At 44.2% G+C, this 16,449-nt stretch overlaps 1 protein-coding gene across 7 annotated transcripts in view; it reads left to right on the forward strand.

Moving 5' to 3' along the window:
• Positions 1–2,385: 2,385 nt before the first annotated feature.
• Positions 2,386–16,449, forward strand: part of GRM5 (glutamate metabotropic receptor 5) — a 634,815-nt gene continuing 620,751 nt past the window's right edge. For 2 of the 7 annotated variants that reach the window (XM_063951400.1, XM_063951399.1), the window contains exon 1: positions 3,777–4,665. The gene's annotated coding sequence lies outside the window, so the exon portion shown is untranslated. Of the gene's footprint in view, positions 2,819–3,774; positions 4,666–16,449 lie in introns of those variants that run through there. The other 5 variants (XM_063951396.1, XM_063951394.1, XM_063951395.1 and 2 more) reach the window with 4 other exon arrangements.

Genomic DNA, 16,449 nt, shown 5'->3' on the forward strand with positions numbered 1-16,449 from the left:
CCCCTCCTCATTAAAATCGGGTCTTGCCTCCCAAGGGTCAACAAACCCTGGAGTGAAAGCTAAAGGTAGAGCCATTCCAGGAGGCTAGGTGGTGATAAAAGCTGGGTTAATGGTTAATAAATAGTTAATACTATTGTTTATTACAGGAAGCCTATAAGTCCCAGCAAGATAGCCCAAGCATGATGGCATTTGTACAACCACAAGTGCCGACATGTCTGGACATTATTGGCATGCTGGTGCTTGTAGTCCATCTGGGGAAAAAATGAAATAAAGGACTCAACTTTTCTAAACCACTACCCCTCACAGATGTTGACAAAGCATTCCGTCTGACAGACTTGCACTGTAGAGAGCCGCGACAAAATGACAGGTCACTGGCAGACACTGCTATAGGGAAGGTGCTGATTGGTACAGAGTGATGATACCATGCTCTCAGCCAATCCGTGCTTCCTCATTCATTTCTATAGCAATTCTCCACAGAGCCAACCTGACTGGATGCCAACATGGACCGAAAAGGACCTGATCCAAGGATTTTGTAAGTATTAAAGTGGTGAATGAGGGCCGTGTGGGGGAGTGTTTTTTTTTTTTTTAATAAACGACTAATATATTTGGTACCCGTGTCCTGTCTTTATTTTACTTTTTGCAGAGAACAAGCACCAGCAGGCCCTTAATGTCCAGGTATGCTGCCAATTGTGGTTCTACATCATATTGGGGTATGCTTCCTGGAACTTGCAGGCCACCTGTAAAGTTACCATTAACCCTGCACCTACTGCCAACAGGGGTGCGGGTAATAGCCATGGGCTTTCAGAGCTAAGGCCTTTAGCCCAGAGCTGGTTGTCCTTTGGAAGGAGGCACTTTTTTGGGGGGAGGGCAAACTTCCTGATGAATTCCAGTCCTGTGCTGGCCAATTTGGGGCTGGTTGTTTTTACCCCTACACTGAGCATCCCCTTGCTATAGCGTCAGCTGCCCCGACTGGTACAGCCTGATAAGTGAAACCCCACATCTTTTTTCCCCTATTTTCCAATACCATAGTGGGATCAGAGGTCAAGGGCTGGTTATGGATTCAGGAAGGGACCACTCTCATATATATTTTTTCTTTACTATTTCTTTACCTTTAAGCAGAACTAAGGATGAACAGGTCATAGTGCTCTGTGCAGTGCTTGTCTTATTGGGCCTGATTCAGACCTGATTGCTGCTGTGCGTTTTCACACAGCGGACGATTATCGATAGACTGCGCATGCGTATGCACCGCAATGCGCACGTGTGTCACCGAACAACAACAGACATCGCTGAACAGTGATAGGCTGGTGCGAAAATTTAAATCACACAGCCTATCGCAGGCTGATTGACAGGAGGAATCCGTTTGTGGGTGGTAATTGACCATTTTCTGGGAGTGTCTTGGAAAACGCAGGCGTTCCCAAGCGTTTTCAGGGAGGATGTGTGACGTCAGCTCCGGCCCCGATCAGCCTGTTCTCATCGCACTGTAGGAGTAAGTCCTGGGCTGCGCACACACTGCACACAGTGGTAAAAACATTCTATGGTGAGCGAGGTGCGATCGGATTTGCAGCTGTCCGCTGACTGAGGGATATTTGCAACTCGGCGTACACATGTGATCGCACGCTTGCACGGGGCGAATATACACTCCCCTTGGGTGGCGACTATCTGATCGCAGGACAGCAAAATTAGCAGCCCAGCGATCAGATCTTCTGGGCTTCTGTTCCACAGTTATTTCAATAGCTGTGGACCAGAACATGCCGCGTGGGTTGGGATTTAGTACCGCAGGGGATCAACAGAGGTTTCAGCTTAGATACCAAAACCACACTTTGGTAGATTATGCCCTTATGTCATCATTTTAATTTTAACTCCAATAACTGAGTAATAAAACATAAAGTATTAAGTGCCACTGACTTGACTCAAAGTAGTAAAAAAATAAAGAAAAAATAAATATAAATAAATAAATGCCAAGATGAATATTGTTCTCCCCAACTAGATACAAGGACTCCTGTGTACACATTTCATCAGGAACCTGAATAGGGAGGTTAATAACAGGAATTATTTCTACCAGTGCCAGGGCCAGCCTCTGTTTTATTGTTCTAGTCTTTAATCCGAGAAATCCAGCTGGCACAGGCAGCTGGCACATGCAGTGGAGATAGAGATGTGAGGGGGGGATGAACAAATCAATGTCTCTTCATGTGGATGCTCCATGGCACAAGCAGGGATCAATTCTGGTTGCATTATCTCTGTCCCCTCTTCCTCAGCCCCCTCCCCAATCTCTGCAGTCTCCTGTGATGCTGCTGCAAGCTCTATCAGATGCATGGAACTAAATCTCTCTGGTACACAGCAATGACTGCAAATCTGCAACCAGATTAAGGGGCTGATGGTCACAAATCCCTGCTTCATCTCACAGGAAGATCAGAGATACAGTTCATACAATCTTTTGCAGTCCCCTTTCACTCTCATTTGTGCTGCATTAGATCCCCACGTTATTATGTTCTCACAATACATAACCGGCAATCACTGAAGGTTTGGGGGGAATTGCAGATAAGGCTTCCCCTGCAGACTAGACAGTCAGGCAGTAATACTATTCCATGTCCTCATTATTAGAGGGAAGTGGGAGCACTTCTGCTATCCCAAACTCACCCTACTACTGCATACATCTGCAGAGCTGCAGTGATGTGGAGACAGGCGCTGCTGGCATGACCTCTACAGCCTTTCCCATCCATCCCTCTGTGACTACAAACCATGGATGCTGCTGATTCTCTAGTATGGACCTGTCCTCTGTGGCTACTCTGGGCTGACCGGTTCTCTGTGCTCCAGAAAGGTACAGCAACCTGTTCATCCTGCTCTTACCCCCATGTCTAGGTCACCTCTTTCCAAGTCTCATCTCCCTATGACCTTGCAGAGATTGATGTAGGGAGACCCTTTATTCTTTATTCCCCTTACCCATCCAAAGGAATAGATGGTGTGGAATAGAGGTGGAGGGTCAGAAGGGCTGACAAGTGAGAGGTGGTCAATGCAATACATCTATGTATTGTATAGCTGTGTGCATAAGTCTGTTATTTTTTTTATTACAGTGTGCACATCACGCCTTGCAATCATACAGTATATGAATGTAAACTGTGCACTTGCTTTTAACACCAGACTGTGTTCACTTATAGGACCTAAGGTTTCTACAATGAGCCCCAATCTGTGACACTGAACTGAAGAATCATTAGTGCAGATCAGAGACTGGCAACCTGTGGCTCTCTAGTTACTGTGCAACTACAAGTACCAGCATGCCCTGCCAGCCTCTGGCTGACCAGGACTGATTGTGACACAACGGCTGGTCTGCCTGAGAGATACTTTTTGATGTCACCTACAATATATGGAATCATTGTGTTTCCAATGCACACATACCCTTAGGCAGCCAATGGGGTTAATGGAATGGAATGTATGCATTGTTACTATATTATTAACTGTACAGAGTTTATTTTCCTTTATTGGGAAATATACGGGAGACTACGTTCGCTATACCTAGAGCTGGAACATCAGTTATATAACATCCAGTGAATCACTAATAAATGGGGGGGGGCACATTATGTAATTATGCATTGCTGGAGTTATGGCAACGGTAGATACTGTAACATGGTGGGTACAGTTCTTTAAGTGGTGTGTCCTGATTTGTGCTAATCAGTTGCCATGGCAGGACTAATTGAGCGATTTTATTCTGTAGTTGCAGCTATACGAAACGTTAAGTAATAACACATTACCTGTATTCTAGAGACAGGACCTCATGGTGTCTACTCTGTGCTGGAACTGAGCTCCCCTCCCAATTACTTGTCACTCTCTTTGTGCCAAGTGCTATACTTAGTCATCCCCTTAGAAAGGGCATTTGCCACTTGGGGGCACGGGAAAGTTAGCCTATAACTTTGATTTTCTGGGAAAGCAAAACCACAACATGTATTCTTAGGTCTGACATGTGAGTGCCAGACTCACTTTGGGGATGTTAAAACGGTTTTGATCAGAAACTGATCTTCACCCTAAAAAGCCTAATTCAGTCACACAAGCAATTCAATCTGGTCCTGCATTTCTAGAGAGTCTCTGCAAGGCTTGATACAACCATGCTGCTGAAATAATTCCATGTTCACTATTAATTGTAATGTAGAATAATGATCTACCAGGTGAGGGATGTCCCCCAGTTAGAGAGGAGTGTGGCACAGAAGGGGTTAGGAGGCACACAGGCAGGCAGGGATGAGGTGTAAGAGTGTAGGAGTGTATTAACCACCAGTAACTCAGGCATGACGAGCTGGCAGAAGTCTCCATCTGAATTCTCCAGCAACTATAGGAACACAATTCCATTTCATTTTATTTTGTCCTTTCCAAGAAGCATCACGTTGCTGAGCCCTGTGGATGGTGCGCTGGGAGGAGGAGAGCAGGTGGCAACGTTTGACTTCTTGTAGTGTGGAGATCATTTGTGTGCATTGGAAGTGTGGTGAGGAGCCCTCAGATCCCTGATTCCCCCCCACCCCCACTACAGACACAATGTATATAATCTATACATCTGACTAGTGGATAAAGCAACGTGCAAGAGTGGGTGACAGGGGGCTTGGTCCCCGGAGTACTGCCTGATAGGGCTGACAACTGTATCTGATCTGAGTGCATTGTGGAGCTGATCTCCCTTCCTTTAAGGTATTGTACTACATCCTATTAAGGTGTTGGTAATTGATTTGCTATAAGGTTCGTGCAGGAGAAACTATTGCATGCTATAGATGCACTGAGATTCCTAAGTCTCCCTTTCCTGTAAGGTACTGTAGATCTATTATAGCTCTGATTTAATTTCTGTAGGATTTGTGCAGAATAAAGTATTGCACGCTATAGGGTTAAACCTTCATGCATGGGGATTCTTAATACACCCTTTCCTTGAAGGTACTGTAGATCCTCTTTAGCCCTGATGCCTGAATTGCTATAGTATTTGTGCAGGATAAAGTATTGCATGCTCTGGATTACACCTGAATGCAAGGGTGTTCTTTAGACTGCCTTTCCTTTAAGGTACTGGAATTCCTTGTAGCTGTGATGTCTGAATCGCTATAGTATTTGTGCAGGATAAAGTATAAAGTATTGCATGCTTTAGATTACACCTGAATGCATGGGGATTCTTTAGATTGCCTTTCCTTTAAAGTACTGGCGTTCCTTGTAGCTCTAATTATTGAATTGCTATATGGGACTATGCAGCAGAGAGTATATTACATGCTATAGATCAGCCCTTAATGCAGGAGATCCTTAAGACTTGCAGATCCTTATGAAACATTATTAAAATGTGTGTGCATTGTTTTCTGTGGTCCAGTGGGTATCAGGATTATTTGTGGCATTAGACTGTGCAATTTATTTTTTGCAGCCATGGTTAGTTTAAGCAGCACATTATGTTTTCAGTGTATCTAGGGGAACAGAGTTTGCTGCCTAAGCCATGAGCACCAAGCTTATAAATAAATGCCCCCGGTGCTTAAATTGTGCTGGTAGCATCATTGATATGCAGCCGGTGTCTGGTAATGATTCTGCATGCAGCCCTGGCTGTGGGAGAATTCAGCACCTTGGACAGCGTCCCTGCAGAAGTTTATGGGGCTGAGCGGACAATTCCTCTTTTGTTTTCATTTGCCTTCCCCAATACTGTATATCCCCTTTGCACTCGCATCCAGCATTGATTGCCTTTACTTACAGCAAGACAGAGCTTAGGTTGGATATATATAACTGGTGTGGGGAACATTCTCTTTATCACCCTTGAGCTTACAATATATAAACTACCTTGGGCTGTCTAAGTACTGTAATGCCAGTCTTCAGGTATGAGGCATGTGCAGAATACAAATGTCACAGCAGCATCTACCACTGGCAAAGATGTGACTTCAGCCTGGAAATTAATATCTTGGATTGGAGCACATGTAATAAATTAATCAGGCATTTCCATTGATTCCAGCTCAGTCATTATTTTAATGCATTTGGAAAAAATATATATAAAAATCTCAAGGTCACATTTATAGTATAGTAGATAAGGTATTTAGAATCTGTAAACATTTTTTTTTTGCTTCTGTGTAATGTTTTTAATTATTACAGTATATGTCCACAGGGCTGGAAGTAACAGTCTATACTAATTGCTTCATGTTCTGTCATAATCTTATTTCTTAAATGGTTATCAGGGATCAGTTCTAAAGGGCTGTTTGTTGAAGGAAATTGAAATAGTGTGAGTGTGTGTCACCATCACTCCCCCCCCCCCCTTCCCTATTACCACTTGTTATAAACAAGAGGCATATTAAAAAAAAAAAAAAAGTAGAGTTTTGCTGGATTTGTCTTGGAATCTGAAGCAGCCAGACAAATGTGCAATGGGGGGGAAGTCATAATAACATTGCAGTGCTATTAAAGTCAGGCAAAGCAGTCACCATCATTCCAGCACATCAGCATGTCATCTTGCAAACATTTCAAAGTAAGCAGCCTGAGCTATTAAAATGTGGGTTAATATCTTCTTATTGGGTTTGCAAGAACCAATAGACAGGAATATTTCTAACAGATGATGTGTGGGATCAGTGGTATTATAATATGCTGTGGAATTATAAAATGCAGGGAATGTGCATTTGCTTTGGATGAACATAATGTTTTTAAGGGCATTAAGACAATCGACTGTTGTTATCAATAGCTCGTCCTCTTAGAGTGATTATTTTGCATATGTCAGACTGTATTTAATCATTCTGATACACTTTTGTTTTCCATTTATTATTTTGCCTTGGTGGTTTGTGGTGGTCATCTTTGCAGAGACCTGAATGTAATCATTAGTGGGGGACCTCTAGTTAGTGTGCGGTGCTAGTAGTGTCATCAACCCTGATGTCTTTGGTTTTAGATGGGATTTAAACCAGTTGCACAGTGTGGAGCAATGTTTATGTTATGTCCACATAGCGCTTCACCCACTACTTCATAACACAATATATTAATATACATTGTATGTCAGGTGCAATTTGTAAAGACCTGCACCTTGAGCTCTCTATACAAATGCCCACTGTGTCACATCCCTTCCATTCTAATATATATATATATATATATATATATATATATATATATACTTTGCTCTTCATGCTCTCTCTCTGTATTTGTATCCATCCCTCTTCCCCTTTCTCTGTACCTTCCTCTACCCCTATCTTCCCATTTCTCTCTCCGTGCTCCCTCTCTCTTTCTCCACATCTTCCCATCGCTCTCTCTTTCATGCTCTTTCTCTCTCTCTCTCTCTCTCTCTCTCTCTCCATCCATCTACCCCTTTCCCTCTCTCTTTCTCCCCATCTTCCCATTTCTCTCTCTCCATCTGCTCCCTCTCTCTTTCCCTCTCCCTCTTTCATACTCTCTCTCATCTTCTATCTTTCTCACATACTTTCTCTCTCTCATCCTCTATCTTTCTCTTTCACCCTCTCACATACTTTCTCTATCATCCTCTCTCTTTATCCATCCTTCTCCCCTTTCCCTCTCTCTTTCTTATTCTATATTCCCATTTTCTCTATCTACATCTGCTCTCTCTTTTTCCCTATCTTCCCACTTCTCTCTCTTGTATACTCTCTCTTATACTCTATTTTTCTCTCTCATATACTTTTGCTCTTTATCTCTCTCTCTCTCTCTCTCTCTCTCTCTCTCTAATCCTCTATCTTTCTCACACTCAAACATACTTTCTCTCTTAACCTCTCTCTCTCTCTCTTAACCTCTCTCTCTCTCTCTCTCTCTCTCTCTCTTTCTTCCCCTCTCCCCTTTTCTCTTTTTGTTTCAGGGAAACTTGCATACTGTCAAATACAATAAATTCTGAGAGCATCAATGGGGATTCCCCAACTGATGTGTGACCTCTACAGTATGGCTGTCAGGCACGGTATTAGTGTGGGCTAGTGCGAAGTTTATATTTGAACCACTGTATGCCTTAATTAGTGTTATCTTGTAGATCTTATAAAAAGAACTCACGACCACACATGACTAAATGTTAGAATCCCCTCACATCCGCAGCTCGGAGAGTAACACTTTTCTGCAGGTCAGTTTGGGTGAAATTACCAAGGGAATGCCTCTGGAACCTTCTTTACTGGGCATTGGAACCTTCTTTGCTGCCAGCCATGCCAATCCCATAAACAACATTACCCTGGTTTCTATGTATCCATAACAAACATAGAGTATGTTTGATGTTCCAGCACTAGAGGCTTCATACATCTTTCCTCCTAAATGGCTATATCTGCAGTCTGGAGACTCACACAGCAGAACATTTTGACTTTGATAATGCAAAGCTTTAACGTGAGGTAAAGCTGTTTGGGTTAAGTTAATTTGTTCTCTTTATTCAAGATCCACAGAACATTATGTTCAAGCTGGGGACATTAGTTCGGTGGTCAGACATAAATATAATTAATTACTGGGGCTAAACCTTGTTCACTATGTTTTAAAAAGATACGCAGGAGAATAATGTGTCTGAGTTTTCTTTTCAATGTGATAGACTTGAGGTTCTTGCACTTGTGCCAGTGAATCCGCTCATCACTACTAGTTAGTGGTTCCTTTTTTAGTTAATTATGTATGTATGTATGTATGTATGTATGTATGTATGTATGCATTTATTATTATTATTATTATTATTATTAATAAAGGATGTTTTGTTTTTAAAACAACCAAAAATAGGATTAAATCAAATTCTAAAAATATCTAAAAAGAAGACAGATTTATTCAGTACTCAATCACTTGGTAGTAGGAAAAGTATCTGTACACAAGATTGTGCAATTTTTACTCATTAACACTTCAGTCTCTGCCCCAGTGGAGCTTACAGACTAAAGGGGGTACACATGGAGCGATAATCTAAGCAATCTGACTAGATTGCTTAGATTTTCAGCAAGATCGCTCTGTGTGTAGCCCTAACAGCGATAGCGATGCGCAGCCCCGCGCATCGCTATAGCTGGTGCTAGATTGGCCTGCCGTGCAGGCCAATCTAGCGGGTCGCTCACTTCACCCGCTGGGTGAAGTGAGCGGCCCTCCGTCTCCCCCAGCACGCTCAGCACAGATCGCGCTGTGCTGAGCGGCGGGAGAGATGTGTGCTGAGCGATTCGCTCAGCACACATCTCTCCCGCTTCGGCCCGTCTATAGGGGCCTTAAGGTCCCGATTTATCACCATCCGCATCTGATGATGCTGATGGCAGGTGATAATATCGGCCAAACTCACAATGCAATAATTTAGTACATCGCACGGATGTATCAATTATTGCATGCAGTGACAAAGCTTGCAAGAAAGCTCTGTCCCTGCGATGCCTCTCCGCAGCATTATCGGGGTATTTTTTGTAAAAAATACCCCATCTGGCGCTATTGCCATCGCCGGGATTCCCCTCCCCGTTGTGACTACCCTTGTGTTGCAAAAGCCCCCCCCCCCCCCCACTCCCAGGATTTATACTTACAATTCCCGGGAGCCGGTGGCCGCTGCTCCAGGAGGCTGCCGGGCGCCGGATCCGGCTTCTGTGCTGTGATCCCCGAGGTTGTAAAGTAAGCTGCCGCTTTGCAGCGTCACTTTACTAAACAGGGGTCACAGCTGAGCACATGGAGGACCCACTGGAGCACTGATTCCCAGCTCCCTGGACAGGTTAGGATGTGGGGGGTTTTTAAACTTTTTTTTTTTTTTAAAGGCGATCAGCTTGTGTGTCCTTCGGACACACAGAGAAAGCTGTGTAAAAGGTTACATATCACAGTGCAGCCCTGCGATTACGCCAGCCCCAGCTACCGTTAATATCACAAGGCACACTGCGGTGTTTTTTCACATATTTTTTTTTTTTTTAGTGAAAATGCGATGTGGGTTACTAAGAAAATGACAATTAAAGGGTTTGAAGCAGTTTTTTACAAAAACTATTCCAAAAGCCCTTTGATACATTGAGTGATACTAAAATAATGTGAAAAGGGTGTGAAAACACCCTTTTTCACATTATTGTAGAAAAATTAATGTTAATATATGTGCCCCTAAGGACGTTATTCAGTGAGGATTGCAGTTTCCGCTAATAAGTAGTTGCTGCGTTTAAATAGTTGCCGCCCAGAAATAGAGAAAAAACGCCCATTGCAGAAATAGTGACTGAATCGCAACATGCGGGCTGATCGCAAAACCATACGCAATTACCGGAACATCGAAGATTTTTCCTATCTGCGCCAGACAAGGTCGTCCCCAATTCTTGCGACACAAGAGGCTGGAAGTGGTCATCGCTGACGTCAGAGGCCCTCCTTAAAAATGCCTGGGCATGCCTGCGTATTTTCAGACACACCCAGAAAATGGAAGGTTTCCACCCAGAAACGCCGGCCTCCTGTCAGTCAAACAGCGGCTGCATTGTGATCACGATGTGTATGCAATTTCTGGCACTATTATTACTCGCGTGTGTGCAAGGCGAACGATGCGCATGCGCAGTCGTTCGATAATCGTCCAGATTGCGATTCGTAAATTTTGCAATCCTTACTGAATAAGGTCCTATATTTCCCCCACATGTACACACATACCAACTAGGGTTTATTTCTCATCGGAAGCCAGTTACCCTACTAGCATGTATTTGGAAAGTGTGAGAGAGAACCAAAGCACATAGATGTTAACTATGCAAACACGGGGAGAACAGATAGTGCCACGGTGCTGTGAGCCAGTAACGCTAACCACAATGCCCACCATGCTGCACCATAGCCCCATAGTGCTATAGCTGTGTGTTTCATCTTCAGTCTTCATGCAGCCCAGTGTGTGATCCAGTGGTTAACAAACTCGGTCATCTAGGCACCCTGACTGTTTAGGTTTTAATGATATCCGTGGTTGAGCACAGATGGTTAAATTAAATTGACTGAGATACTAACTAGGTCACCTATGCTCAAGTGTGGATATTCTTAAAACCTGGACTGTTAGGGTGCCTTGAGAACCAAGGGGCAGATGTATTAAGCCTGGAGAAGTGATAAAGCAGTGATAAGTGCAGTGTGATAACGCACCAGCCAATCAGCTCCTAACTCTCAATTTACATATTGGAGCTGATTGGCTGGTGCGTTATCACCTTGTACTTATCACTGCTTTATCACTTCTCCAGTCTTAATACATCTGCCCCCAGGTTTAGGAACCACTGCCCTAACCGCTCATGCTTTTAGAGTTTGTGTCTGTGGAAACACATAGAATAATTTGTGACCGTGCCAAGTAGGCTAAATCACCTGTGCGTGAATAAAGAAATCCTGAAAACCTGAGCTGGTATGAGCACTGAGGTTAAGGCATAAAAACGTGATGTGAATGCATAATTGTGAGAAACTTCAATGACTCGAACTAGTATCTATAGAGTGGTTTCTGACTCCAAAAAATCCAGGAATGACAAAAATACCCATTGTTTGAATATGGAGTAAGGGTTCTTTAGTTCAAAATGAATGGTATGACCCAATAATCAGAGACTCTTTGTAAATGACAGTTTATACTTTGTGGCTGCAGTAAAGCAAAGAAACAGGTTTTAAAATGCACTTTAGTAAAACGTGTATAGTACGTTTATCTCCCGTAAGTGACTTCTAGTACACATGAGTTGTGTATTTGTGTCACTGTAACAGAAAAACAGGTATCTTGGGTCAAATGTAATAGAGTGAGAGTTTCAGAAAGTGAGAGATTTGGTAAGGTTTTTCAGTTTTTTTTAAAGTGGCAATCATTTACACTGCAAAACCAGGTTGATCTTGCTGTGTAAATGATTGCCACTTTAAAAAAAAAACAGCCAAATCTCTCACTTTCTGAAACTCTCACTCTATTACATTTGGCCCCTTATGTCACTATTTTTTTTTTCTAACAAACATTATGACAGTTGGTGTTAGAATGTTTCTAATAGAGATTCAAAGATCAATCCAATCCATTTTCTGTTTAAAAGAGGAAACAAATGTCTGATATGTAGTTATAAAAGCGGGATAATATGCCGTGCCTTCAGCAATTAACCACACATAAGGTGAGGTGTATCTAGCCTTGGAGAGAGATAAAGTGGTGTTGTTGTCCAGAGCAAGAAATCAGTGTCTAGACTGCGCTAGATAAATGACAGCAGCTGATTGGTTTCTTTGGACAACTTCTCCACATTATCTCTGTCCAAGGATTGATACATCTCCCTCATAATGATATGGTCTTTATCCAAATTTGTTATATCCTGATTGCCATTAAAGCCTTAAAAAAAATTGCTACCCCCCCCCCCCTGCAGTGCAGCATGGTTTTGCCCGGTTCCGGTATGAATGGTCGACCATGTTATGGTCGACAGTCATTAGGTCGACCACTAGTGGTCGACATTGACATGGTCAACATGGACACATGGTCGGCACGTGAAAATGGTCGACACATGAAAGGTCGACATATGAAATGGTCGACATGAGCTTTTTAACTTTTTTTTGTTCCGGTATGAATGGTCGACCATGTTATGGTCGACAGTCATTAGGTCGACCACTATTGGTCGACATTGACATGGTCGACATGGACACGTGGTCGACACATGAAAATTGTCGACACATGAAAGGTCGGCATATGAAAAGGTCGACATGAGTTTTTTAACTTTTTTTGGTGTCGTTTTTTGCGTAAAGTGACTGGGAACCCCAATTAGTGCACCGCGTCCCCTCGCATGGCTCGCTTCGCTCGCCATGCTTCGGGCATGGTGCCTTCGCTCCGCTACCACCGCTTCGCTCGGCACACTTTACCGTTCCAATCGTAGTCCATGTGGATCGTAAAGTATGAAAAAGTTCCCCAAAAGAAAAAAAAGTTAAAAAACTCATGTCGACCTTTTCATGTGTCGACCTTTCATGTGTCGACTATTTTCATGTGTCGACCATGTGCCCATGTCGACCATGTCAATGTCAACCAATAGTGGTCGACCTAATGACTGTCGACCATAACATGGTCGACCATGTGAACGGATACCGAATACATGATGATGTACCACATTAATAACAGAATTGCACTGTAGTGAATACACCATAGTCCTGTGCAGTATAAGGTAACCTATGTATAGTGTATAAGCAAGTGCTTAGTCTGGAACCTGATCCCTAGAGGAGGTGGGGCCCCCAGGCCGCGGAGCCCACCGGTGGTTTCCTCTGTACCCCTGTGGGCCAGTCCGACACTGACAGTAGCAGTTAAGTTAATAATGGGCATCTGTATTAAATAAGTCACGCTTGTATTAAATAATGATGGACATTTACAGATAACAAGATTAAGGGGTAAATTTCCTAAGCGATGGCTTGCATATTAATGCAGGAGATGTATACCAGCATTGCATGTTGTGCCTAGAATAGTGGTTTTTTATATTTTTATTTCCTGCTTAAACATGGCGAGAAGCAGCGCCTTTTGCCAGTCGTGCTTAGTGTATTTAACCCCTAGTATCAGCTCCCATTATACCAGTCATTATGGAATACTGTACAACAAAATATCCCAATTAAAATAAATTTTCTCCTATGACTTATGTATACGTCTGTGGCCAGTATCTAATTAGCTGCAGTCAATTACCGCAGCTAATGGATCGGCCCCTGGCTATCCAATTAGCCCCGATAAGTCGCATTTATCAGGGCTTATGCTTCAGGCAGCGGCATGTCTAGAGAGGAGGGGACCTGTGTGCAGAATCCGTGTGTGGGCCCCTCCTCTCCTGTAGCCGTCACCGCCGCTGCTAGCGCTCTCAACGCTGAGACTCTGGCTCTCAGCCGCTGCGCCATTTTTCCGGAGTCCTGCGCATGCGCTGTAGACTCTGGCACTGTCAGAGTCTCTAGCGCTCACTGCGCTAGCAGCGGCGGTGACGGCTACGGGAGAGGAGGGGGCCCACACACAGTCACCCATGGACGCCGGAAAGGTAAGTATAGAAGAAATGGGTGCAGTGAGTGCGGTGTGGGCCCCCTCTGGACCCAGGGGCCCACACTGCACCTATTATAGATACGCCAGTGGCTTCAGGTACCTCAGACCCATTTTTTCGGGATAACACATGTGTGTTATCAGCTGAAAATGGGTCATTTGCCGCACAATAAAAACAGACTATTATTGGATAGCTCGATAATGCTATTGGGCTATTTTAGCCCATATTTGCGATGCAGTAAATTATCAGGGGCAGTTGGATACTGGCATGTGTGTGCTGTATGTTGTGTGATTTGAAATTTCCTTAGTTGATACTGTATGTACTATATTGATGATAGAATATATACACTGCTCAAAAAAATAAAGGGAACACTAAAATAACACATCCTAGATCTGAATGAATGAAATATTCTTATTAAATACTTTGTTCTTTACATAGTTGAATGTGCTGACAACAAATTCACACAAAAATGATCAATGGAAATCAAATTTATTAACCCATGGAGGTCTGGATTTGGAGTCACCCTCAAAATTAAAGTGGAAAAACACACTACAGGCTGATCCAACTTTGATGGAATGTCCTTAAAACAAGTCAAAATGAGGCTCAGTAGTGTGTGTGGCCTCCACATGCCTGTATGACCTCCCGACAACGCCTGGGCATGCTCCTGATAAGGTGGTGGATGGTCTCCTGAGGGATCTCCTCCCAGACCTGGACTAAAGCATCCGCCAACTCCTGGACAGTCTGTGGTACAACGTGGCATTGGTGGATGGAGCGAGACATGATGTCCCAGATGTGCTCAATTGGATTCAGGTCTGGGGAACGGTCGGGCCAGTCCATAGCATCAATGCCTTCGTCTTGCAGGAACTGCTGACACACTCCAGCCACATGAGGTCTAGCATTGTCTTGCATTAGGAGGAACCCAGGGCCAACCGCACCAGCATATGGTCTCACAAGGGGTCTGAGGATCTCATCTTGGTACCTAATGAGTCAGGCTACCTCTGGCGAGCACATGGAGGGCTGTGCGCCCCCCAAAGAAATGCCACCCCACACCATTACTGACCCACTGCCAAACCGGTCATGCTGGAGGATGTTGCAGGCAGCAGAACGTTCTCCTTTGCGTCTCCAGACTCTGTCACGTCTGTCACATGTGCTCAGTGAGAACCTGCTTTCATCTGTGAAGAGCACAGGGCAATAGTGGCGAATTTGCCAATCTTGGTGTTCTCTGGCAAATGCCAAACGTCCTGCACGGTGTTGGGCTGTAAGCACAACCCCCACCTGTGGACATCGGGCCCTCATACCACCCTCATGGAGTCTGTTTCTGATCGTTTGAGTAGACACATGCACATTTGTGGCTTGCTGGAGGTCATTTTGCAGGGCTCTGGCAGTGCTCCTCCTGTTCCTCCTTGCACAAAGGCGGAGGTAGCGGTCCTGCTGCTGGGTTAATGCCCTCCTACGGCCTCCTCCACATCTCCTGATGTACTGGCCTGTCTCCTGGTAGCGCCTCCATGCTCTGGACACTACGCTGACAGACACAGCAAACCTTCATGCCACAGCTCGCATTGATGTGCCATCCTGGATGAGCTGCACTACCTGAGCCACTTGTGTGGGTTGTAGGGAGGTCATACAGGCACGTGGAGGCCACTCACACTACTGAGCCTCATTTTTACTTGTTTTAAGTACATTACATCAAAGTTGGATCAGCCTGTAGTGTGTTTTTCCACTTTAATTTTGAGGGTGACTCCAAATCCAGACCTCCATGGGTTAATAAATTTGATTTCCATTGATAATTTTTGTGTGATTTTGTTGTCAGCACATTCAGCTATGTAAAGAACAAAGTATTTAATAAGAATATTTCATTCATTCAGATCTAGAATGTGTTATTTTAGTGTTACCTTTATTTTTTTGAGCAGTGTACTTACTTTAAATTTGTATTGATGAGGTGAAAACCCTGACTTCATTTATGTAGGGTTACGGAAATTGACAAAACACTGTATTTTGAGGTACAGTGCTTATTAGATCTGAAAAACAAGTACTGTGAGGTAACAGAGAATATTATTACATATACTAGCGGGATCCAGTCAGGGAGCCGGTGGTAGGGATCATGGCAGTTTAAATACTGACTCCGGAATCCCAAATATTACTCGGAATGCCGGCAGCGTTGTCCCGACTAAAAACACAATCCCGGTGCCAGAATCTCAACCGCTGGGATCCCGAACAAGTGTTTGATGGGCCGCTGGAGAGGTAAGCCGCGCGGGGGAGTGGGTAGGTTTAGGCTGCGGGGGAAGGGTTACAGTTAGGCATCAGGTGGGGGGGGGGTAGGTTTAGGCTGCGGAGTGGGGAGGGGTAGTTTAGGTTTAGGATGTGGGAAGGAAGGGTTAGGGTTAGGCGGGATATTGGGAGAAGGTAAGTATACTTGCCGTGCACCTGTCGGGATTCTCACCATCAGGATGCCGCTGTTAGGCGCCGAGGGTCCGCTCGTCAGTGCGGCCGGCGCCTAGCAACGGGGACGCCACTGTCGGATCGTGTTCCCCGTTGCTGGGTCTAAGTTTATATCATCACTGGTTTCCTGGCTGTGTAGCATGCAGCTGCACGGCATGTTGTAATTATCACTCATCTGTTTCCCTGGCCATGCAGCTTGTCAGCT

The sequence above is a fragment of the Pseudophryne corroboree genome, chromosome 2 (genome assembly GCF_028390025.1).
Source record: "Pseudophryne corroboree isolate aPseCor3 chromosome 2, aPseCor3.hap2, whole genome shotgun sequence".
In the NCBI taxonomy this organism is placed as follows: domain Eukaryota; kingdom Metazoa; phylum Chordata; class Amphibia; order Anura; family Myobatrachidae; genus Pseudophryne; species Pseudophryne corroboree.